This window comes from Perognathus longimembris, chromosome 8 (assembly GCF_023159225.1).
Source record: "Perognathus longimembris pacificus isolate PPM17 chromosome 8, ASM2315922v1, whole genome shotgun sequence".
In the NCBI taxonomy this organism is placed as follows: domain Eukaryota; kingdom Metazoa; phylum Chordata; class Mammalia; order Rodentia; family Heteromyidae; genus Perognathus; species Perognathus longimembris.
Window position 1 is genome coordinate 26,923,251 of NC_063168.1, and position 25,247 is coordinate 26,948,497.

A 25,247-nucleotide genomic window follows, 5' to 3' on the forward strand; every position below is an offset into this window, starting at 1 on the left:
GAAGTGGGGATATGTATCAAGTGATAGTCCTTGAGCAAAAAAGTTAAGCACACTTGTGGGGGGGAGGGGGTGGGAACCTGAGGGGAAAACAGGGAAATAACAGAGGAAGGAGTTACAAAAAGAAAAAAACAAAAAACAAAAACTAAGGGGCTGGGAACATGGCCTAGTGGCAAGAGTGCTTGCCTTATATACATGAAGCCCTGGGTTCAATTCCCCTGCACCACATATATAGAAAATGGCCAGAAGTAGTAGCACTATGGCTCAAGTGGCAGAGTGCTAGCCTTGAGCAAAAAGAAGCCAGGGACAGTGCTCAGGCCCTGAGTCCAAGCCCCAGGACAGGGAAGGAAGGAGGGAAGGAAGGAAGGAAGGAAGGAAGGAAGGAAGGAGGGAGGGAGGGAGGGAGGGAGGGAGGGAGGGAGGGAGGGAGGGAGGGAGGGAGGAAGGGAGGAAGGAAGGAAGGAAGGAAGGAAGGAAGGAAGGAAGGAAGGAAGGAAGGAAGGAAGGAAGGAAGGAAGGAAGAAAGAAAGAAAGGAAGGAAGAAAGAAAGAAAGAAAGGAAGAAAGAAAGGAAGGAAGAAAGGAAGAAAGAAATGAAGGAATGAAGAAATGAAGAAAGGAAGAAAGGAAGGAAGGAAGGAAGGAAGAAAGGAAGGAAGGAAGGAAGGAAGGAAGGAAGGAAGGAAGGAAGGAAGGAAGGAAGGAAGGAAGAAAGAAAGGAAGGAAGGAAGGAAGGAAGGAAGGAAGAAAGAAAGAAAGAAAGAAAGAAAGAAAGAAAGAAAGAAAGAAAGAAAGAAAGAAAGAAAGAAAGAAAGAAAGAAAAGGAAGGAAGGAAGAAAGAAAGGAAGGAAGAAAGAAAGGAAGAAAGGAAGGAAGGAAGGAAGGAAGGAAGGAAAGAAAGAAAGAAAGAAAGAAAGAAAGAAAGAAAGAAAGAAAGAAGAAAGAGAAAGAAAGAAAGAAGAGAAGAAGGAAAGAAAGAAAGAAAGAAAGAACAGAAAAGAAAAGAAAAGAAAGAAAAAACCCAAAAACTAAGCAAGACCTTGAATTCAAGTCCCAGTACCAACACCAAAGTAGTAGTAGTAATATAGCAGGAGAAAAATATATCAGGTAATGAATTCTAAGATGAACATTATACCTAAATCTTTTTGTACTACAAACACATTCAAATCCTATTTTTTTCCCTTGCAGATCCCAGCATGTCCAAATGGCTTCATATGCAACCAAAATAATGCTGTGAGGGAGATCTCCATCAACACAGAGGGTAAGAACCCAAGGATAGTCATGCTCAAAGAATAGAAACTGAGTTGAAGCCACAGCATTTGGAAGGTTGAGGGAAAAAAAAAAAATCTAAGAGTCTGAGGCCAGCCTGGGTTATAATAGCAAGACCCTGTCTCAAAAAAACAAAACAGGGGCTGGGGATATGGCCTAGTGGCAAGAGTGCTTGCCTCATATACATGAGGCCCTGGGTTCAATTCCCCAGCACCACATATACAGAAAACGGCCAGAAGTGGCACTATGGCTCAAGTGGCAGAGTGCTAGCCTTGAGCAAAAAGAAGCCAGGGACAGTGCTCAGGCCCTGAGTCCAAGCCCCAGGACTGGCCAAAAAAAAAAATTTTTTTTTTAATTTTTAAAGGTAGATCAGTGTCAACAAGTATCTAGCCAAAGGACCTACTAAAAAGCTGGTTTTTGTTAAATACCATTGGCAAATTTCAGACAAGGGGAATTTGTCACAAAACATCAAACAACAGAAATAAAACAAGAAATAAACCAGTAAAGCAGGAAAACTTCAGATTAAGAATATACAAATTGCCATACTATGCCATGATACCACCTGTTAGAACAACTAATCATTATCAGAAAGTGAAAATACAAAGGCACAACAGGATGGTAATGGCCTCATTTTGTCCTTTTACCAATTTAAGTAAAAAAAAAAGATTCATTCCATTACATCTTTTATGAATTATTGTGATATCTGGCAGCTAAAACTTGGATCATGAATGTTGCTGTCAATTATAAGAAATAAGGGTACTTCTACAGCCTAGTGATACGTAGGGAACTTAACCTGAGACACTGGTAAAGGCAAAGTAGGAATGTAGTTGGAATAGACAGGGTTATAATGCACCTATACAGTTACTACAGCTTCACTGTATAGAATTCCATGTTGTCTAGTCTAACAGTAAGCATGCAATATTGCAGCTAACTGAAAATACTGGTCCACTTAATGTCTATCATCACCATAATGAGTCTGATTCTAGGGTATGTTGGCAAAATTACTCAAGTTTTTTTTACAAAATATACTAAGCATTTATTTAAGCAATCACTCTGAATAAAGCAAGTGAATATCAAGAGACTGCATATTAATGGCTAAAACAATATAGAACCTCCGTACTTAAAATTACTATTATGATTCCAATGACAGAAATCATAAAGCTATTAATAGAGAAAATCAACTGTAACCCTGGCATGGTGGAAATATCAAATTATCCAGATCTATTTATATGTGTAGATTTAATGGGGACTCAACGAAACAGTCCAGCCCAGTTTCCCAGAAACACTAAATAAAACACTAATAAATTTTAAAGATATGTATGCTGTGTACATGGTATCTATATATATGTACATAGAAGTATCTATTTTATTATATAGTATGTATACTATAACACATATACATATGTGCATAGACATTTTTCAAATTTTCTGAAAAAGAATCAGTCCTACCAAGATCATATTAAATTCTTAGTCTAATTTGACCCTATATATTTGTTTACTGTCATCCAGAGCTAAAAGAAACTTCAATTTAAAACTCTTTAAAACCAGGCGCTGGTGGCTCATACCTGTAATCCTAGCTACTCAGGAGGCTGAGGTCTGAGGATCACAGTTCAAAGCCAGACTGGGCAGTAAAGTCCATGAGATTCTTATCTCCAATTAACCAGTAGAAAACCAGTTGTGGTGCTGTGGTTCCAAATGGTAGAACACTAGCCTTGAGTAAGAAGACAATGCCTAGGCCCTGAGTTCAAGCCCTACCAAAAATAAATAAACCAAAACAAAAGAAAAACCTCTTTAAGTCTATAAGAAAACTCTGGAAGAATAAATGAGAAGTATCTGAATCATTTCTGCCCTAAAAAGTGATGGAAAGCCAAGCACCAATGGCTCATGCCTGCAATCCTAGCTACTCAGGAGGGCTGAGATCTGAGGATTGCTGTTCCAAGCCAGCTCAGTCAGGAAAGTCCATAAGGCTTAATCAACAAAACATAAGAAGCAGAACTGTAGGCCAAATGCTAGAGCAGTAACCTCAAATAAAACAGTCCAGACCCTGAGTTCAAGCTCCAGGAAGGGCACACACAAAAAAGAAAGTGATGGGGAATAAGGTGGCATAAAATTCCATGAAAACAGATGACCTATGAAAATCTCTCTACTATCAAATTCCTAAAAATGCAAGAGTAGTTTGTAGAATTTTAAACACTTGGTTAAGTAGGGAAAAAAATTCTTTAAATCTCCAGACAGGAAGGAAGAGATTGTGCCAATTACCTAGAACTTCACTGCTTCTACTTTATAATCATACAGAGACAGAAAGACTTAACCTACAACCCAAAGCCAAATTAAAGGCCTCCACATGATTAAACCCAAATATCTGGACACAACATGCTTAACGAAAGATAAGGTTAAAAAAAACAAAAAACAGCTTTAGACAAAGTCTGCAAAGAAACTTGCTTCTTCTGGTATAGATTCTGGGTATGGGAATGTAAAGCACTGACTGCAGCGCTAAGAGGCGGTCCAGGCAAGGGCTGCCCGCCCGCTAGCCCGCCTCCCGCCTCCACCACGTGTATGCCAAAAATGGCGCCAGGCGGAACCCAAGGGGCGGTCCTGTGGGGTGTGACGTTAGCCCGCGGAGGAGGTCCTATGACGCTGTCCTTGGATGGACAGCTCATGTCAGCCTGTCACTAGTGTCTAGCTAGCCACTCCAAATCCCTCCCCTTCCTGCCGCCATTACTGCTATAAATGTGACTGGCCATACCCGCGGGACAGGAGGGAATACCCGCGAGGGTAAAAGGGCCCTACAAGGAAAGACAGAAACACTCATAATCCCTTAAACCACAAGAACGTTAGCCTGTATTTATGCTATTAATATTATCTATATGGTCTGAAAAAACTCAAAATAAAAAAAAATTTTAATGTGGGCCCAACCCCAGTGCTAACAGGTAACTGAAGGAAGACAAGTCTTTAAAGGAATCACTTTACCTGGTACCTCTAAGACTTCGCAGAACTAACATTTCTTTACATTAGAAGTTGCCAAAAATGTTAAAAATTATAATAAAACATACCAGGACAAAAGGATAACAACAACCAAAAGAAACACAGAGAGCAAAACAGGGCTTACAGAATTAGAATGTGAAAAAAAGTAAACATGTATGTGTTTTTTTTAATATTCAATATTTAATACACCCCCAAAGTAGGGGAAATACAATATAACTATAAAAGCTAGCATGGTCAAAGTACGTTATATGCATGTATGAAAAAGTTATAATGAAACCCATTCTTTTGTACAACTACATACTAATGAAAAAATTCTGTCTAAAATTCAGCAACATTTTAGCACAGAAACCATAACAACTGAGATTTGAGACTTAGTAAGTAGGAAGGACAAATGTATCAGAAATCTGTTTAGGACTGGCGATATGGCCTAGTGGCAAGAGTGTTTGCCTTGCATACATGAAGCCCTGGGTTCGATTCCTCAGCACCACATATACAGAAAAGGCCAGAAGTGGCGCTATGGCTCAAGTTGGTAGAGTGCTAGCCTTGAGCAAAAAGAAGCCAGGGACAGTGCTCCGGCCCTGAGTCCAAGCCCCAGGACTGGCAAAAAAGAAAAAAAAAATCTGTTTAGCTCTCATGTTCAAGGTTACCTCACAGTTCAAGACTGCTAATGAGCTAGTCCTTCATGGCTCATGTCTGTAATCCTAATCACTCAAGAGGCTGAGACCTGGAGCATTGAGACTCAAAGCCAATCTGGACAGAAACATTTGTTAGATTCAAAATAATCACCAAAAAGCAGGGCTAGAGATGTGAGTCATGTGGTAGAATGCCAGCTAAACAAGCACAAATCCTGGGTTCAACCCCTAATACCAGAAAAATAAATAATTTTTTTTTTAAACATGAGTGTTGGAGCTCCAACCATCAGTTGGAAGAAGGAAGAGCTTTGGAAAGGAGGGAATGTCCGTGGCTTATAAAACCACTTCTTGGAGGTAACACATTGCATCTATTTACATTGTATTGGTCAAAACTCAGTCATGTGACTGTTTCAGCAGCCATGAATGTGGACAATGTAGTCTTGTTTGGGGTTTTGGTGTTTGTGTTTGTTTGTGTTTTTGTTTTTTGGTCCTATGGCTTGAACCCAAGGTCGAACGTGTTAAGCACATGCTATGTCACTATTGAACCCAGAGCCTCAGACTTGCTAGCCAAGCACTCTTACCTTGGAGAGGGAAGGAAAAGAGAAAGGGGGAGGAGGAGAGAAGAAGGGAGAGGGGAGAGAAGAAGAGAAGGGGAGTGGGAAGAGAAAAGAAAAAGAAGGCCAGGCACCAAAGGCTCATGCCTGTAATTCTAAGTGCTCTGGAGGCTAAGATCTGAGTGAGGACTGCGGTCCAAAGCCAGCCTGGGCAGGAAGTTCATGAGTCCCTTATCTCCAATTAACCACCAAAAAGGTAGAAATAAAGCTGTAGCTCAAGTGGCAAAATGCCAGTCTTGAGTGAAAAAGCTAAGAGAACGCACCCTGGACCTGTTCAATTGTTAGTACTAGCACACACACACACACACACACACACACACACACACACACACATACACAAAATGTAAAAAGAAGAGGGAAAAAGAGAGGGGAGAGATGGGGAACGGAAAAGTGGAAGGAAAGAGGAGAAAGAGGAGGGGGGGGAGTCGTAGGAAGAGGAGGTTTATGACATCAGATGAAGAACTATGTACATCAACTGAATTCATTGGCTTTCTAAACCCAAACTTCAAAACTTACATTTCCCTCCTATATTCACTATCTGAATTAAACATATCACTTTCTCCCCTGTACCCAAGGAAAAATGTGTAAATAAACACTGATTCCTTGTTCCACATCATACCTAACCCCAACTAATCAATCACTAAGGCGTACCAATTCTAATGTCATAAGGTCTCTACTATGCTTTTCTCCTTCCCTACCTTCCCCTGCTACTATAGAGTGTTCCTAGCTCTCATCTAAACTATTTTTATCCTCCACCTCATATTTCCCTAACAATTCTTCTTGGACAATAATATTTTTAAGTGAGACCTTGATTACAAAACAGGCACAAACACAAAACTGTAGATTAAGTCCTGCCTCAGGATTCAGTTAATTAGTACCCAGCTTTATCTCTGAATGTTCCCCACATTCAGTCTATGAATGGACTTGAAGTGTTCCAAGTGTACTATCTAGCTCCCCTGCCTGGTATCTCTCTACTACCTCTTTATCTGGCAAATTCCTACTTATCCTTTAAGATTTAGCTCAGAACTCAACTCTTCTGTGAAATCTCTCTCTTAAATACAACTTCTATGACTTGAAATGTCCCTCTTCTTATAAGTAAGGCAGAACCTGAGACACTCTTCATAAAAGCCAACATAGCATTTCTACTAAACCAAATAGTAAATTCATTCCTTGAAGATTCAAATTGAAGACTATTTTGCTCCTACTTGTTGGTGTGCAATATTAGCCCTCATTTCCCAAAAGAGACTGACATCATACAAAAAACAAAAGTCTAGTGCAGTATGCAGTAGTCCAGTTTCTTAAGGAATATATTTTAAATTCAATATTTATGAAATTAAACAGGAGCTGGATTGTTCATACCTACAATCCTTATTACTCAGGAGGTGAAGATATCAAGACTGCAGTTGAAGGTGGAGAGGAGGTGAATCCCAAAGACACTTATCACCAATTAACCAGCAAAAAAAAAGGTGGGGGGGAGGCAAAATGAAGATATGGTTCAAGTGATAGTGTACTAGCTATGAGCAAAACTGTCAAGCAAAATCTTAAGACCCTTAGTTCAATCCCCAGTACCAAAAATAAATAAATAAATGATTAAACTGAATCTGTTGAAACATCCAGCCTCTTCTTACTGAAAAGTGGTAACAGGATAAGGCTATTAGGACAAGTTACTCCTTAACAGTCATGGTATCATCATTTACCATATGACCCTCATTTTAACCCTGTACAAACCTGAACTGGCCTTCACCCTATAAAACCAAGTGCAACTGGAGGCAAATTTCACCAAGAGTATTATCATCCTGCTTTGCCTTAAAGTTCTTGTGAAAGACCTGGTATTAACTTACTTTGTGATAATGGTGGTAGGGATGAATGGACACCACAAAGGATATTCACTAGGGGAAGGCTGAAAGCCTTCTATCTTGACATGTTTATTTGCTCATATCATTGCAAGGGCAAAACACTGAACAGCACATACTGTAACAATCTCCCCCCTAGGACCATGAGTTCCCTGAGAGTTTATACATTGAATAGTACCTGTATGCACAGAGGCAACATTATAAAGAGTCTGAAGCAGTGCCCCCAAATATCTCAACATGTCAACTTTCCCCAAAGACAGGCACTAGAGTTAGTAATAAACACTCTCACTGAAAAGTAAATTCAACTTCCAATTTCTACTTCAGCTGACATTCTAAATAGAAAAGGTTGTTGAGATAAAAGGACCCAAGAAGAATCTGTTCTTTCCCTGGATCCCCTATACCCTTCTCTGGAATCTAGGAGAAGGAAGCTGGCTCTACACAAAACTGGTGTTTCTGGCCCTCACTGCCAATTGAAGGAGAAAGGAGACAGCAGTTCCTCAGGGCTTTTACAAAAAATTGCTTCCAGGTGGAAATTTTTTATGGTCCGGTGAGCCCTGGAGCCCTTTTTTTTGCCTTCCTTCCATAACTACTGATGATTAAACCGTGGACAATCAGGCTCTAACAATGGAAACAGATAACTCCTAAACATCATGGTTATATGCTCCAAATTACCAAGTTGACTCTAAAGGAAAACAAAAAAATATTGGCAAAGTTTTATTTTGTTTGTTTGTAAAGGAGAAGGAAGGGTGTCGTTTGTTAAAGACTCAGATTTGGTAGAAGGTAAAAGTAGCCAAGAACTCTGTATCATAATGATAAACATCAGTCCCCTACCAACCCTGAACACTAGACTGTACAGTCATAAAAAGGTGAACAAAGGACAAACCTCAATGTTCTGTTATTTAGCAAACTGTCATTAGTTTATTTTAACACAAATTAAATACTCCACGAAACAGTTATAGAGTTTGTAGGGAAGGCCTACCACATATACCTGATTATGATTCTGAATTGTCTGAATTTGTAATAAGAGCTCAAGAACATGAGTGAACAAAGTTAACTTACATTAACTATCCATTCCCCAAAACACAAAAACTAATCAGCTGTCCACCCAGAAATTTAATCTGGGCAATCTTACTAAATCTATGTCACTGAGACCAAAACCAGATAAACCGCAAAATTTTATTTTTACTTTTTCCAAATTTTTATCATCAAACTGATGTACAGAGAGGTTACAGTTTCATATGTCAGGCATTGGATACATTACTTGTACTGTTTGTTACCTTGTCCCTCATACCCCCCCCTCTTCTCCCCCTTTCCCTTTCCCCCCCATGTGATGTTCAGTTCACTTATACCAAACAGTTTTGCAAGTATTGCTTTTGTAGTTGTTTTTCTTTTTTTACCCTGTGTCTCTCAATTTTGGTATTCTCTTTCAATTTCCTAGTTCTAATACCAGTATACATGGTTTCCAATAAACCGCAAAATTTTAAATGACACTAAAGGGAAGCACTTTAAAAACCTGTACCAAGTCCTCAGGTGACTGTTTGACAGACAATAACTCACTGTTTCTCAAAAGTAGTATCTCCACTGGAGATACTACTATCATCACTTTTCACATGGAGCAACCTTTCCAAGTTTCCTGTATATACGTACATTTCCTGTCCTAGGATGCCACAATTATTACTAAGGATGATAAAACGAAAGCAGAAAGATGACAGGGAGTAAAAGGAAGACAGAAAAGAGGAAAAAAGGAACAGGAAGGAAAGCAAAAGTAAAGAAAACAAGATATAAAACCAAATACACATTCAATATGGGGGTGAGTACGTCCAAATATTTTGATCCACATTCCTGTGTTGACAAAGAAAGAAGCAAGGAAAACTACAAAATAATACAAATGACCATGACTACATGATGAGATAGTTGACTTTTTCTTTTCTATGTTTATATTATTCCCTATTTCACTTAAATAAATATCTATTACTTATATGAATAAACAAATAAATGCATTTAATTTTATTGTATATGCAAAAGGCTTTATTCAATTTTTTTAAAAAAACATAATACAACAGAAAATTGAATAGGATTTTGAGTAGAAAGCTCAACATGAATAGAAAAATAAAATCTTAAAAATCTCTTCTTACATTAAAAATCATCTGAAAGGGTAATTAGTTCCAAAATACATGCTCAGTAAGTTTAACTTAGGATACTACTTTTTAACAATAATCCAAATAAAATAAGTGTAAAATATGTGGAAGAATTTCTTCTTATAATATACCTCCTATAAACCCAAGAAAATCTTCTTAAACATTAAACATTCAGTATCTTTTCATTATTCTACAGTCCTCTTGTGATCTCATGATCTCAAATGGATTTGATTGTTGATTATCACTTAGGAAGATAAAGGGGAAGAGTCCAGATGATTACTGTGATGGGCCTCTGGTCTGATTCTCAGAAACTTGGTTTGTAAATTGGAAACATAGACCACTTTCTTATTGTGCAAATAACTCCCTGTCAACATTATAAAACTATTTACATCCCTTCATGTTTTTTTTAGGGGGGAGCCCCCACGCAACCTGAGTACCATGTTTCCATTAGAAATCAATACTGTCTCCTCCTTTCACAGATGCATTGTTTGAGGGCATATAGAATAACCTATTTTAGGGACCTCATTTTTTTTTTTTTTTTTTTTGCCAGTCCTGGGCCTTGGACTCAGGGCCTGAGCACTGTCCCTGGCTTCTTTTTGCTCAAGGCTAGCACTCTGCCACTTGAGCCACAGCACCACTTCTGACCATTTTCTGTATATATGGTGCTGGGGAATTGAACCCAGGGCCTCATGTATACGAGGCAAGCACTCTTGCCACTAGGCCATATCCCCAGCCCGGGCCTCTTTTTAACATAAAAATATATATTAAGAAAACGAGGAACTTTGTGCATGATCCAGTACAAGTTCACAGACATGACCATTTTTCTCATCTATTTCCATCAAATATTAGTCCAGCTTTTACCTAAACATCTTTAGTAAGAAGTTCACTACAAAGCAACCAATCCAACAGCTGATGCAGAGTTCTTAAAACCAACATTTGCTTTCTTATAATTTTCATCGTTTATCTTACTTTTGCTCTCAAAGGAACACAAGGAATGAGTCCTTGATCCATTCTTCTTTCCATTCTCCAGACTAAACAATTTCAAGTGCTTTAACCATTTCACGTATAAACAGCTTTTCAATTCAAGTTTTTACCCTTTGGACATGTTCCAGTAAGCCATGCTTAATTGTAACAAAACAGGCAGTGTAGCATAGTGGTCATGACCAATGCTAAAAAGCCTCTGGATTCTTCTTTCCTGCATTCAAGTCTTGTTTCTACAATTTATTAGTTTTACGGTTGGGGCAAGTTATTAAAATTCTCTATACTTCAAATTCCACATTTGTAAAATGGAAATAATAACAGAAACTACTTCATGTAGTTAGCATGTGAAAATTAAAAGAGATAATAGAAGTAAAGCATTCACAACAGTTGGCACATAAAAATAATCTAAAAATACTAGCAATTTTTAAATCAAGCAAAGTAAAACTACATGGCCCATTTCCTTTAACCCTGTTGGCTTGTCTTCTATTAAAAAACAACCTAACACTAATGCTCCTCACCCCCACACCCAGGCAAGTATCTATCACTAAGTTTTGCTTCCAGCCATTTTTCTTTTATGCTACTTTATTTTTGCCCACACCACTCTCCAAAGGCATTCGTTCCTTCTAACTATCCCTCCCTCACAGCTAGACAGCTAGGATTATTGGCCTATACCAGCAGTTGGCTTATTTCGTTAAGATGCAATCTCACTAACTTTTTGCCCAGGTAGACTAGAACCAACCACCTGATCCACCTTATCTCTGCCTCCCAAGTAGATGCTACCCACCACATTCAGCCTTCTTCATCATTTTCAATAGCCATATTAATGAGCTTAAAGTCACATAAAATCTTTTTTTCTATGTATTGCTATATGCATTCACTTGGTACTGTGAATCTACCATTTACTAGATATTTTCATTACAGTTCATTTTTCCAGTCTTTTCAGAACAATGACTTGATCATTCAACCTTTCATTTCCATGCTTCTCTTCATTAGAGGTACAGGAGATTATCATAGAAGAAAATTCATTCTGTGGAAGGGCAGAAAGCCAAATAAACAAGTCTACAATGTAAGAAAAGAGAATCCTGGAAAGCATGAACATAGAAAAATTAAGATTTTTCTGGGCTCCATTTTTTTTAAGGGAGAAAGATGTCAGTCACATAAACTTAAGATGAGACTTGAAAAGTTAATGTTCAGCCTTTTTTAAGCCCAGGAAATAGAAGAAGTCACCAATCTCACTTCCTTAAACCAATTTTCAGCCCCCCAACTGAGCTCAACTTGGAAAGAGTTTGCCATGAGCCAAAGCTTTTAATGTCCCTCCCTTTTGAAGGCACAATGGAAACAATTCCCCAGAACAAAGAAATTGCGTCAGCAAACTTTCTGCTCTTTCAAGTTGGAAGGACAGTTGATTCACACCATGTGTCAGAAGAGAAACACTAGTTAGAACCAAGTGAGATAAATTTTATGCCTACAGGGCTGGTTAATATTAAACTGTAATAAATCATCTTTACAGCAAATTATAAACAAAATATTTTGTTTACCCTCCCTCTCATATGTTCTTTCCCTTGAAGAGAAATTTTAAGAGAATTCATAACTCAAAGATCACAGATGCGCCATCAAGAAATCACTTTCAAATGTTAGCATCCAATGATCTCCATGATACACCCAACAAACTGCCCTAACATATCAAAGTCTGCTTTGCTATATAGCCCTTTACATTCTACAATAGGACTGTTTACAAGCCATGGTCTCAGTTTAAGGCCTAGCTTTTAGATTGTGTGTCTAGAAGAAATCATCTTAGTGTCTGCTCTGTTCAAACATATATTCAAGTGATACTAAATTGATTTTATTTTAAAGATTGACAGATATAATAAAACCTGGTAGAAAGAGTTTGTGTATATAGATCTACTTGAAAAGAAAGAAGTCTTAAGTGGGCTAAAGACTTAAAAAGAGACTTCTCTGATGAGGAAATGAGAATGGCCAAGAGACATATGAAAAAGTGCTCTACATCACTGGCCATAAAAGAAATGCAAATCAAAACAACATTGAGATTCCACCTCACCCCAGTAAGAATGTCCTTTATCAAGAAAACTAACAATAATAAATGTTGGAGGGGATGTGGCCAAAAGGGAACCCTACTTCATTGTTGGTGGGAATGTAAACTGGTTCAGCCACTCTGGAAAGCAGTATGGAGATTCCTCAGAAGGGTAAACATAGAGCTCCTCTATGACCCAGCAGCCCCACTTTTGGGCATCTACCCGAAAGACCACAAAAAAGAACACACTATACCCACCAGCACAACAATGTTCTTCGCAGCACAATTTGTTATAGCTAAAATATGGAACCAACCCAGATGCCCCTCAGACAACTGGATCAGGAAAATGTGGTACATATACACAATGGAATTTTATGCTTCTATCAGAAAGAATGACATTGCCCCATTCGTAAGGAAATGGAAGGACTTGGGAAAAAAAATTATACTAAGTGAAGTGAGCCAGACCCAAAGAAACATGGAATCTATGGTCTCCCTCATAGGGAATAATTAGCACAGGGTTAGGCTAGTCACAGCAGAGGATCACAAGAGCCTAATAGCTATGCCCTTATGAACTCATAAGATGATGCTAAGTGAAATGAACTCCATGTTATGGAAACGACTGTTAAATCACTGTTGTATTGCTTTCAACATGGCATGTGAAACCCTAGCTTCCATTGTTGATGATCCTCTTGTATCCCCTTCCTGTTGTTGTACCCGCACTATCACTGTATCTCATCTGAGTACACTGGATACTGTATATACTGGTATTAGAACTAGGGAAGTGAAAGGGAATATCAAAATTGAGAGACAACAGATAAAAAGACAAACGACTCCAAAAGCAATACTTGCAAAAACATTTGGTGTAAACCAACTGAACAACTCAATGGAGGGAGAAGGAAAGGGGGAGGGAGGAGGAGGAATGAGGGAGGAGGTAACAAACAGTACAAGAAATGTACCCAAGGCCTAACGTATGAAACTGTAACCTCTCTGTACATCACTTCAACAATAAATAAGAAAAAAAAAAGGAAAGAAAAAAGTCTTAAAATAATTTTATTTTTATATGTTACTATATGCATTCAGTTAATACAGTGAATCTTCAATTTACAAACTATTACAATTATGGTCTATTTCTCCAGTCTTTTGAGACATTTCAGGACAATGATGTTGTCATCAGCCTCCTCCATTTCTAACAAATTTGGAAACAAAATTTAATAGGATGAATGTAAACAAAGCTTAAGCAACAAAATGAAGTCCGAGAAAAATATGACTTAGGAATTAAAATGTGATCACAGAGCACTTTCTTATTTTCTTACTGTATCAGTTTTTTATGAGTGAGTTAATCATAATAAAATGTTCAGTTTATAAGCTACTATAATTGAGAAGAAAACAAATTTTTAAGAGGTTAAGGAAATATAACAATGATATAAATACTACCTAGTTCTATAAATAATTCAACAATATAATATAAACAAACATATGATAAAGCTTAAAATTTTTAAGAAACATTTTTGGGGGAGAAATGAGGTCACTAAAATTAGATGATTGGTTCAATATAAGAAAACATAGTAACTTCTAGAAAGTAAACTGAACTTCTTTAGATTAAATAATTAAAATTTGTGGAGTCTTTAACTCCCATTTCCTGCATGGGAGGTAAGAAGTGTTTCTCTTTTTTTTCTGTTTCTCCTTACTTTTAATTTTGTTATATTAAAATAAATCTTTGCTAAAACTTTCAAAAATTTCTAGCTATCTACCATTGGCCTGGTGCATATTTTCATTACTCATCTATTACAACCAGACCAATCTTGTTTGGGTCATACAATTTTCTTCAGAGAATATGATCCCTACACAGATCAAGTCTAACCTCAACATCATGATGATCTAATATATAATATAGTCCCAGTCCTCAGTGAAGAAACAAAGCTACAGTAAATCACTTTGCCAAGTATTTAAGACTATTTAAGACTATTTTCTAAAGCTATAACATATTACTACCATCCTTTAGTTCTCCACTGTATGAAGAAACTTGATCATTTATTTAATGAGAGAAAATAAGAGAAACCCTTTCTAATGTTATACCAATGTAGAAAATATAAACTTTTTAAAAGGCAAGCACAATTTGACTGTTAAGTGACAAAATAAAGTAAGTAGCCTAATCTAATTAAATAGAATGCTAAGTGGTGTAGGATATTTCCTGTCATAGATTAATTTGATAAGTACATACTATAAACTTACAAAAAAGAAAAAGACAAGAATTTCCTTTTAATGTAGCCCATGTTGTAATTAATAAGGAAATATGAAATGAATCATAATTAAAAGTAAAAACATGTATTTAGTCTATAGAAATTAATATAATGTTTAAATATGGGTATAGGTGATACCGCAATGTAAAGAAATGTTCATTGTGGAAAAAGGTTTGTCAGAAATGTCTGGTTGGAGTTATCAAAAATCAGTAAAAGAAAAAAACTTAATCTTAAAAGCAAAAGTAAACTTAAGAAACAAAAATGAGTACTTGTTCAAACTGGAAATCTAACCATAAAGTGATGAAGAGGACTGGGACTGTGGCTTAGGGGCAGAGTGCTTTGCCTAGCATGCATGAAGCCCTGGATTCAGTTCCTAAGTATCATATAAACAGGAAAAGCTGGAAGTGGCACTCTGGCTCCTTGGTAGAGTGCTAGTCTTGAGCAAAAACAGCTCAGGGATCAGACAGTGCCCAGGCCCTGAGTTCAAGCCCCAGGACTGGCAAAAAAAGAAAAAAAAATGTACTGAAGAAAAAACTAGAAGTTTAGAATTTTATATCCAGAAAACATATAGTTGAACACCAAAGAGAGAATAGAGAATTTTTTTACCTGTAATTGAAGCTTACATTTAGTTTATTTTTTTTATTTACAAATAGAAAATTTTTAAGACACAATTTTAAGAGAACTGCTCCAGCAAACCTGTACTGTATAAAATGTCAAAGGAAATTCTGTTGTCAAAAGAATATGATATCTGTTCAAAATCTGTACCTGCACACACACACAAAAATAACAAGCACATAAAAATGAATAAAAATATGAATATAATATTTTTATCCATTTTTAATCCATTTAAAAGATAACTAATGCGGGCCTGGGAATATGGCCTAGTGGCAAGAGTGCTTGCCTCGTATACATGAGGCCCTGGGTTCGATTCCTCAGCACCACATATACAGAAAATGGCCAGAAGTGGCGCTGTGGCTCAAGTGGCAGAGTGCTAGCCTTGAGCAAGAAGAAGCCAGGGACAGTGCTCAGGCCCTGAGTCCAAGCCCCAGGACTGGCCAAAAAAAAAAGATAACTAACAAAAATAATAAAAATGAACTGTGCAATCCATAACATTTAGAAGCAAAATGCATGTTAATTATGAATCAAAGATCAATGGGGAAAACAAAAGTATATTGTTATATTTTACATTACTTGTGAGAAAGGCATGATGCCATTTGATAGGTTAAAAATAAGTATTATAAAACCTACAACTGCTAAAACATGAATCCAGGTATAAGCACTTATACCTAATATGCCAAAAGTAGAGTACAACTGAATCTTTAAAAAATAATCACTTATCCTAACTCAGTTAAGAAGAGTATCTAAGCCAGGCTCCCATGGCTCACGCCTAAACCTAGCTACTCAGGAGGCTAAGACCTAAGGATCTCCGGTCAAACCCAGGCCCGGCAGGAAAGTCCGCAAGACTCATCTCTCCAATTAAGCACCAGAAAACCAGAAGTGACACTGTGGCTGTGCTAGTGGTGTGCTAGCCTTGAGTTGAAGAGCTCAGGGACAGTACCTAGAGAGTTCAATCCCCACAATCAGAAAAAAAAAAAAAAAAGAGAGAGAGAGAGAGTATAAAAGAGAAAATAAGCCAGTTCTCTGTTTAGGTTTCTCCCTTCTTTCCCCATTTTCTCAAACAGGAAATAACTTGTTTTGTTTTTAATACCACTAATATTTATTAATAAATTTTCTAGACCATCAAAAAGAGAGAAAATAATGGATAAAAAAGAGAATAAGTAAAAGACAAGTAGCAAGATTATAGATTTACACTGTCATAAAGGAAAGAAAGGGTAGAGAGCTAAAGCTGAAATAAGCCAAAGAAGAAAAACTGTGGGATCTCTCTCTCTGGTCGCTAGTAGTGTTCTACTCCCAAGACTTGAGATCCAGAGTTTCCCTTGGCTGTGAGTTACTTGTTACTGTCCTACTCAGAGCTCCAGCACCTAAGGCCTGAATGAGAGCTGTAACACTAGAAGGTTCCATGTGCTGCTGCATGCTGCTATCAGCTGTCCCCACCCACTGTTGCTGCGAGTCAAGAACCAAGCTGTTGGTAGTTAAAGCTCAGGGTAATAAGCCTTCAATCTGGGTGGCTACAGAAATAATGCTCTGGCTTTTAAAGGCTGAAATAGAGACTCCTGGCTAACAGAGCTTATAATTACCAGAGAAAATTACCTTAATTATTTCTATTTTTAATTTTCTGGAGGTAAGTCCATATCTTTAATCAATATGGTTATATCATTATTTTCTTTTTTTTTTATCAATTTTAGGTATTGCCTACTTCCTACTATAAAATCAATCAAGCCTAATCATACCAAATCATTCTTATCCCTTTGCCTACTCTCCTTCTAATACATTTATATCACTTATAATTTTTCTAAAGACCACTTTTGTAATTTTAGGAATATACTCATATACTCATCCCTTTATTTCTTTTTTTTTTTTTTGGCCAGTCCTGGGTCTTGGACTGGGGGCCTGAGCACTGTTCCTGGCTTCAGTTTGCTCAAGGCTAGCACTCTGCCACTTGAGCCACAGCGCCACCTCTGGCCGTTTTCTATATACGTGGTGCTGGGGAATCCAACCCAGGGCTTCATGTATATGAGTCAAACACTCTTGCCACTAGGCCATATTCCCAGGCCCCCTTTCTTTCTTGTATATTACCAGATGTCTTGATTCCCAAATATGTAAAATTAGCTCTCCCTTTCTCTTTATTTCTTTTCTTGACTTCCTTAATTGCATAAATGAATTGTATACAGACAGAGTTATAGAGTACCTACACTGTTCTGTAGTCCTAGTTCTTTTTCATGGGTTGTTCATACTTTGACTATGACAACTATAAACAACATTTACATTATTTTAGCTTACATACATATTCTTCATTCATAGGCCAGACTGTATATTAAGGTTACTATTCTTTTCTTGATAGAATCTTTGGAAATCTCTCTTAAAGTCTTCCTTTCTTGCACTCCAATACAAATTGATTGGATACCTGTTAGTGATGTTCTTTCTTAGTTAATTTACAGAGCTACTCAGGCAACCAGAAATGAAGGCAACAAAATACTAGAAAAGGAAACAATAAAAATAGATGAGCCAAGTGTCTTCTGTCACATTTTCCATCTCAAGGCATTTGCCAAATCTGTGTAGAAAAAAAAGGCTAAAGTCCTCAGTAAAGGGACCCAGAAGGCCATGAATAAAAGGGAGAGAAATCAGCTTTTGACAGTTTTATGGAACTTAAGTCATTTAAATTAGAGACAAAAGAGATTAAAGTCCTGCAGAATAAAAATGAGAAGAAAATATTTGTAATTTTCCCTCAACACATTTGCTTAATTCTTAAGCTACAAACTAATAAGATAAACATAGTCCCAAAAAAGCAGAACCATTTTAAGGAGTCTTAAGAGAAAATAAATAATGAAAATCATAATTAAATAGAAGGAAGATGTCCTAAACATTCCTCCATGCTCTTTGGAAAGCCTGGAAAACCACACCACAAAGCAGCAAGGAACTTGAAGCCATCATTGGCCTGGCCAAAGCCAAATCCTAAAATTAGCCAGCTCAGTCTCAGACTGGATTAAAGAGAACATTGCCATACTGCTACCTTACAAATAAACAGGTAAACCATCACTTACGAAAAAACACACCAGCTATTACGTACCAGTAGTTCACACCTGTAATCCTAGCTACTTGGGAAGCTCAGAATAGGAGAATGAAGGTTTGATCTACCTGGGCTGGCAGATCTGCCAGCAGAAAAGTTCTTAAGACCCTTTCTTAACACATAGCTAGTACATACCTGTCATCTCAAACTATGTGGGAGGCTGAGACTGGAAGGATCACAAGTCTAGGCCAGCCTTTAACATTTTCACAGAAAGGAGTTAGGGATGGTTGGTGTCAGGAGCCTATCATTCTTAACTGCCTAAAATAGGCAGATTACAGTCCAGTCACACAAATATGTGCAGGAAGTGAGATCCTACCTTAAAAGCAAACAACAACAGAAATCAGTGGCAGAGGTGTGGATCACCAAGCCTACGAAGAAATAGACCCTGAGTTCAAATCCCAGTAGCACCAATACAATAAATAAAAAGTAAAATGCTATCTTTTATCTCCAATATTGTTTTTATATCCATGTAGAAAACTACCAGGCATACCAAGACAAAGAAATAGATAATTTAAAAAACCAAGATACATAGATTATATAATCATTGAACTACCCAGAAAATGATTTTTTAAATGGCTACTGTTGACAGGATAAGAAAAATAAGACATGAGCAAAACAGAATGCAACAATGTAGAATTCCATAAGAGGTTTGAAATTCATGCTGTGTAAAAACTCAAAAGAAAATCTACAACTAAAAAATATAAATTTGGAAAAATATTTAACTTAAGAACTCTGTTATATTGTTGGGAGAGAATTAATGAAAACAAGTCAACAGATAATACACAAGTTAAAGTATAAAGAGGATGAAAAGAATGTAAAGTAGAGAGAAACAGAAAGATATTAAACATATGAGAGACAGTCAAGAGACATAACCAAGAAATTCTCAAAAGTTTTTTATATAAATATACACAGAGGCATGGATGGATAGATAAATATGGACATCTACTTTTTGGTGTAGGCAAGCATTCTCCCACTGAGCTACATCTCCACCTTACACTATTTTTAAACTCTAAAAATAATTGGGTTTCCCAAGGTGGTATGATAGTCTTGTCAACTTGGTTGCATTAAGAAGCACCTACGTTAGTAAAACACACTCAGAATGAATTTCTCAGGGCATTTCCATACAGGATTAACTGAGGGAGGAAGACCTTCTCTAAATTTGGCCAGCTTTCCACAGGCTGCACCCAGACTGAGGAAAAGAAGAAAATGGAGAATGTCCTTAGTATAGAAATACTCTTCCTCTCCTCCCTGTCTCTCCCCCTCACCAACCCTTTCCGGACCACCACACAATGTCAGCTGCTCTGTTCCATACCACCATGATGAACTGCAACATCTGAAACCATGAACCTAACCAAATCCTCTTTCAAGGGTATTTTCTCCAAGCAATGAAAATTAACACATGTGGCTATATTTGTTGATAAAGACACATTAGAAATTAGACAGTGGGAAAAAAAGATAGAGAATATACAAAGCTCATGCTGTGGCTCCTACCTAACTCACAAGTTTGAGATCCAAAGGATCACAGTTCAAAGACAACCCACTGCCAGGCACTGGTGGCTCATGCCTGTAATCCTAGCTGCTCAGGAGGCTGAGATCTGAGGGTCACAGTTCAAAGCCAGCCTGAGCAGGAAAGTCCATGAGACTCTCATCTCCAATTAACCACCAGAAAACTGGAAGTGGTGCTGTGGCTCAAGTGATAGAGCACTAGACTTGAGCTAAAGAGCTCAAGGACAGTGCCTAGGCCCAGAGTGCAAGCCCCATGATCCACACAGAGAGAGAGAGAGAGAGAGAGAGAGAGAGAGAGAGAGAGAGAGAGAGAGAGAGAGAGCCCACTTGGAAAAGTCTAAGACACTCCATCTACAAAAATAACTGGTGAAAAACTGGGCTGGATGGGGTTAAGGTTCACATGGTAGAGTACCAGCCAAATTAAGTCAAGCAAAAGGGAAAGTGTGAGACTGAGTTCAAACCCCAGTAGCAGACAGACAGACACAGAGAGGGGGGGGAAGGGAGAAAGAGAGAGAGAGAGGGAGGGAGACACACAGACACACACATGAATACAAAACATAAATTACATTCACCATTAAAGCAATAGTATCTCCCTATGTAGGGAAACTCTTCTAAATGAAAATGAAAGTAAAAAGAATAAATAATATCTTATTATTTTTCAAAATAAAGGTTTTGAATTCAAGACTCTTCTCAACGGGGAATTCTTTGTATGCTAGGACAAGAAGCAATATTTAAGGATTATATTATAGCAAAGAATTTCCCAAAATGGTATCATTCCACATAGTTCCAACCCTACAAACATCAAGCAAATATAAAGAAAATGAAACCCACACACACCAGTCAGCTGAAAACAAAATCAAAGTAAGAAATGAACTGAGTTCAAGCCCCAGGATTGGCATCAAAAAATGGTTAAAATGGTAAATCAATGTTATGCTTATTTTACCATAATCTTAAAATAAGTGAAATAAAAATATTTTTCATATTAGAAAACTACAGAGTTTGCCAGCAGGACTGTACAAAAATAAGTAATAAAGGGAGTTCCTCAAGCAAAAACAAAGCAGTCTCAGAAGTATGTACAAACACGAAGGAGGAAATGAAAACCAAGTGCAAGGGGAAACACAAATGAATGCTGACTTTAAAAAATAAAGATGTTTTGTAGGAAGTAAATTACATGTACATTTTAAATTCATGATAGTAAAAGCTTAAAAGGTAGGGAAAGGATAAATGGAAAAGGTATTTCAATATATGGTCCAGACAGAATAAAAGTGATAAACACATTAATTTACCTTAGGCTATAGTGAATCAGAGATGTATGCTGAAATCCTTAGAATAATTAATTCATCCAAGTTAAGAAAAAGAAGAATCAACAGTCTAAAGAAGGAATAGGCCCTTAAGAGAAAAGGGAGTCTTCAGACATCAGACTTTGATATAGTAACAATGAACAGCAAAAGAAGAAAAAAAAAGATACTCAAGGAAATAAATTATAATTCAAAAGTTTAGGTGCCAGTGGATCACATCTTTAATCCTAGCTACTCAGGAGGCTGAAATCTAAGGATTATGGTGCAAAGCCAGTCCAAGCAGGAAAGTCTGTGAGACTTTATTTCCAATTAATCACTAAAAAGCCAGAAGTGAAACTGTGGCTCAAGTTATAAGAGTACCAGACTTGGCTGGGGAGATAGCCTAGTGGCAAGAGTGCCTGCCTCGGATACACGAGGCCCTAGGTTCGATTCCCCAGCACCACATATACAGAAAAACGGCCAGAAGCGGCGCTGTGGCTCAAGTGGAGGAGTGCTAGCCTTGAGCGGGAAGAAGCCAGGGACAGTGCTCAGGCCCTGAGTCCAAGGCCCAGGACTGGCCAAAAAAAAAAAAGAGTACCAGACTTGAGCAACATAAATAGATAGGGAGGGAGGGAGGGAGGGAGGGAGGGAGGGAGGGAGGGAGGGAGGGAGGGAGGGAGGGAGGGAGGGAGGGAGATAGATATTAAAAAGAGCCAGAGCCAGACAGGTTGTGGCTATAGTTCACAGGCAGAAATTGTGCCTTAGGCTCAACCTCCAACAACAAAGAGAGGAGTAGGGAAAAACTTAAAAGAAAATAAAGGGGACCAGGAAGTGTAGCTTCATGGTAGTATCTCCTCCCAAGCACCACCACGACAGAAATCATTTGTCTTGATACTGAATTAGGGTTAAATGAAGACTTAGCACTCTAAATTCCCATTACAGTATTTGCATGACAAATTGCTCATGAACACAAACGTCACTAGAGGGCAGCAAAGCACAAGAAATGTCCTCTGAAAGTGGTAACATGTACTTCCATGTCAACTATTCAAAGTACTTCAGTCATTCACAAGTACAATAAAACATCAATTAATCTTTTTTTTTCAATTTTTCTAGCCAGGTTCCCATGGTTCACACCTATAATCCTAAGTACTTTGAATCAGATTCAAAGTCACTCCAAGTAGAAAAGTCCATAGACTCTTAGTTCCAATTAATCACCAAAAAGCCAGACAGAAGTGGAGCTCAAGTAAGTGGTAGAGTACAGGCCTTGAGCAAAAGAGTTCAAGGACACACTCCAGGCCCTGAGTGCATGCCTAAGACCAGCACCAAATTAAAAAATAAATTCTGACACTATCTCTTGGGATCAATATCAGACTCCAAAAGTATTCCATCTCACAGATTGTCCCCTACCCTGGACACCAGTTGCAAATGAGGACTTCCCCATTTGTGGTGACCTCCAATGCCTGGCCAACTACAAATTAAAGTGTTCTCTCTATCCACAGCATTCAATATTTCATAGAATTCATGAAAATACTTTATTATTGTTTTATTTATTAAGTACACAGCTCAGAAACCAATAAATTAAGAGATACACAGAGCAAATGTGACAGGAAGGTAAGACAGCAAAGTTTCCACATGGTCTTCCAGACCCAAACTCTCCCCAAAGCTCATGCGTTCACCAATCTGAAGCTCTACACCCTATCTTTTAGGGTTTTTTTTTTTTAAGATTCTATAACACAGGCATGAATGATTCCATCAGTGGCCAGTGGCAATTGAACTCAGTCTCTAGCCCTTTGCCACTGCCCAGAGGGTGGGAAGTACAACTGAAAGCAGAACCTTCTCTTTTTTTCCTATTGTTATTATTGGGGTTTAATCTCAGCCCCTGTGCTTGCTAGGCAGGCCTTCTACCATTTCAGTCCTTAGCTCTGAAAGCAGAACTATCTTACCAAGGCTTACTCTCTCCGTCCACCAGCCCTGACCCGGAAGCAATACAGCTAAACAACCAGAAATTCCCTGACCTGAAAGCAATCTAGCTAAACAACCAAGAATCATCTCATCAGGGCTAAAAGAGACTTGTTAGGAATAATAAAAGATGTTCCTCTCCTTATCACTTGGGAAATTTCAGAAATGAAAACCAAATATAATTGCTTCATATACCACAGCCCCAAAACTGGAAACAATCTAGATGTTGGTTAATGACTAAAAAAAATACTTTAAAAAAAAACAACAATGAGGGAGGAGGAAACAAACAGTACAAGAAATGTACCCAAGGCCTAACGTATGAAACTGTAACCTCTCTGTACATCACTTTGACAATAAGAATAAATAAATAAATAAATAAATACATTAATAAAAAATAAGATGATGGTAATCACAGCATGGAGCAGTAGCACTCAGCAATAAAAAGGAATGAACTCCTTCTACAAGTCACAATGAATCTCCAAAGAAGTAGCTAAGTGAAAAGAAAACAAAAATCTAATCCCAACAGGGGAGGGGGGAGGGAGGAGGAGGAAAGGGAAAAAAAATAAAGCAGTGATAGAGAAACAGAATAAACAACAACAAAATGATATGATATGTAAAATATCAAAAGGGCAAAACTAAGACATTTTAATTAGTAATTACAGCAAATAACAATGAACTAATGTCTCCAATTTACAAACAACGATTAACAGAATGCAATTTTAAAAACTAACAAAAAGAGAAACTGGATAATATGTTACATGAGCAATCCATTAAGAAGATAAGGTCATAATGAAAGACACAACAAAGTGCTGTTATCTCTTTTACATATACAAAATTCAGTCCTCCAATCCTATTCTACACTTTCTTCCTTCTAGAATAATGCACTAGGCATAGAGAAACAATTCACTAGTGCCACAATAAGTAGGAACTAACAGGCCTTGCACTGGGTGGCACTTCATATTACTGTCAAGCAGGTCCTGGTTGATCTTCTGACTGAGGCTGCCACACAGTCATGCTATCAATTCAGGAAAGACAAACAGAGAAAACAAAAAAAGCAGAATACAAAATATTTGTGTTGTTACACCTGTATAAATACAAGATCAACACATGCAGTGAATATATACCTAAACACGTTGTATAATCCAAGTATTACTGCTTTTAAAGCACTGCTTGGAAAATTTCTTATATGTTATCTTACCTAACCTTAAAACTACATCCGTGGCCCAGTCACTAAGCCGCCGCCCAGGACTCAGCTGCCCCCCTTAAGCCCCCTCGCTTCCCGACGCTCCACCCCGCCGCCCCCCCGCCCCGCCCTCTTTCTCCCGCAGCCGCCTTCCACAGGCCGTTTCTACCGGGGAAAAAGAATCGTATAGTATGTCCGCTATCCAGAACCTCCACACTTTCGACCCCTTTGCTGATGCAAGTAAGAGTGATGACCTGCTTCCTGCTGGCACTGAGGATTATATCCATATAAGAATTTAACAGAGAAACGGCAGGAAGACCCTTACTACTGTCCAAGGGATCGCTGATGATTACGATAAAAAGAAGGCGTTTAAGAATAAATTTGCCTGCAATGGTACTGTAATTGAGCATCCAGAATATGAAGAAGTAATTCAGCTACAGGGTGACCAGCGCAAGAACATATGCCAGTCCCTGGTAGGGATTGGACTGGCTAAGGACGATCAGCTGAAGGTTCATGGGTTTTAAGTGGTTGTAGCTCATTGAAGCTTAAGTGAGGATTTCCTTGCAATGAGTAGAATTTCCCTCCTGTCCCTTGTCACAAGTTTAAAAACCTCACAGCTTGTATAATGTAACCATTTGGGGTCTGCTTTTTAACTTGGACTAGTGTAACTCCTTCATCCAATAAACTGAAAAGAGCCAAAAAAAAAAAAAAAACCCTACATCCATTAAGTAGAGTAACTGAATTATTATTTCGAATAGAAAAAACTAATTTGCCCAAGCAACAGACATGATTATGATGCAAAGTATAAAAACTAAGAGCTCCATATTCAACCATCATTTCTCTATTTGCCTTTATATAAAAACTTGCTGCCTCTATAAAAATTTAATATGTAAA

At 37.8% G+C, this 25,247-nt stretch overlaps 1 protein-coding gene and 1 pseudogene across 2 annotated transcripts in view; one reads left to right on the forward strand and one right to left on the reverse strand.

The window, feature by feature from the left end:
• Positions 1-25,247, reverse strand: part of Exoc6b (exocyst complex component 6B) — a 530,388-nt gene that overhangs the window by 465,725 nt on the left and 39,416 nt on the right. The gene's annotated exons all lie outside the window — the stretch shown is intronic.
• On the forward strand, positions 24,427-24,999 carry LOC125356327 (annotated as a pseudogene).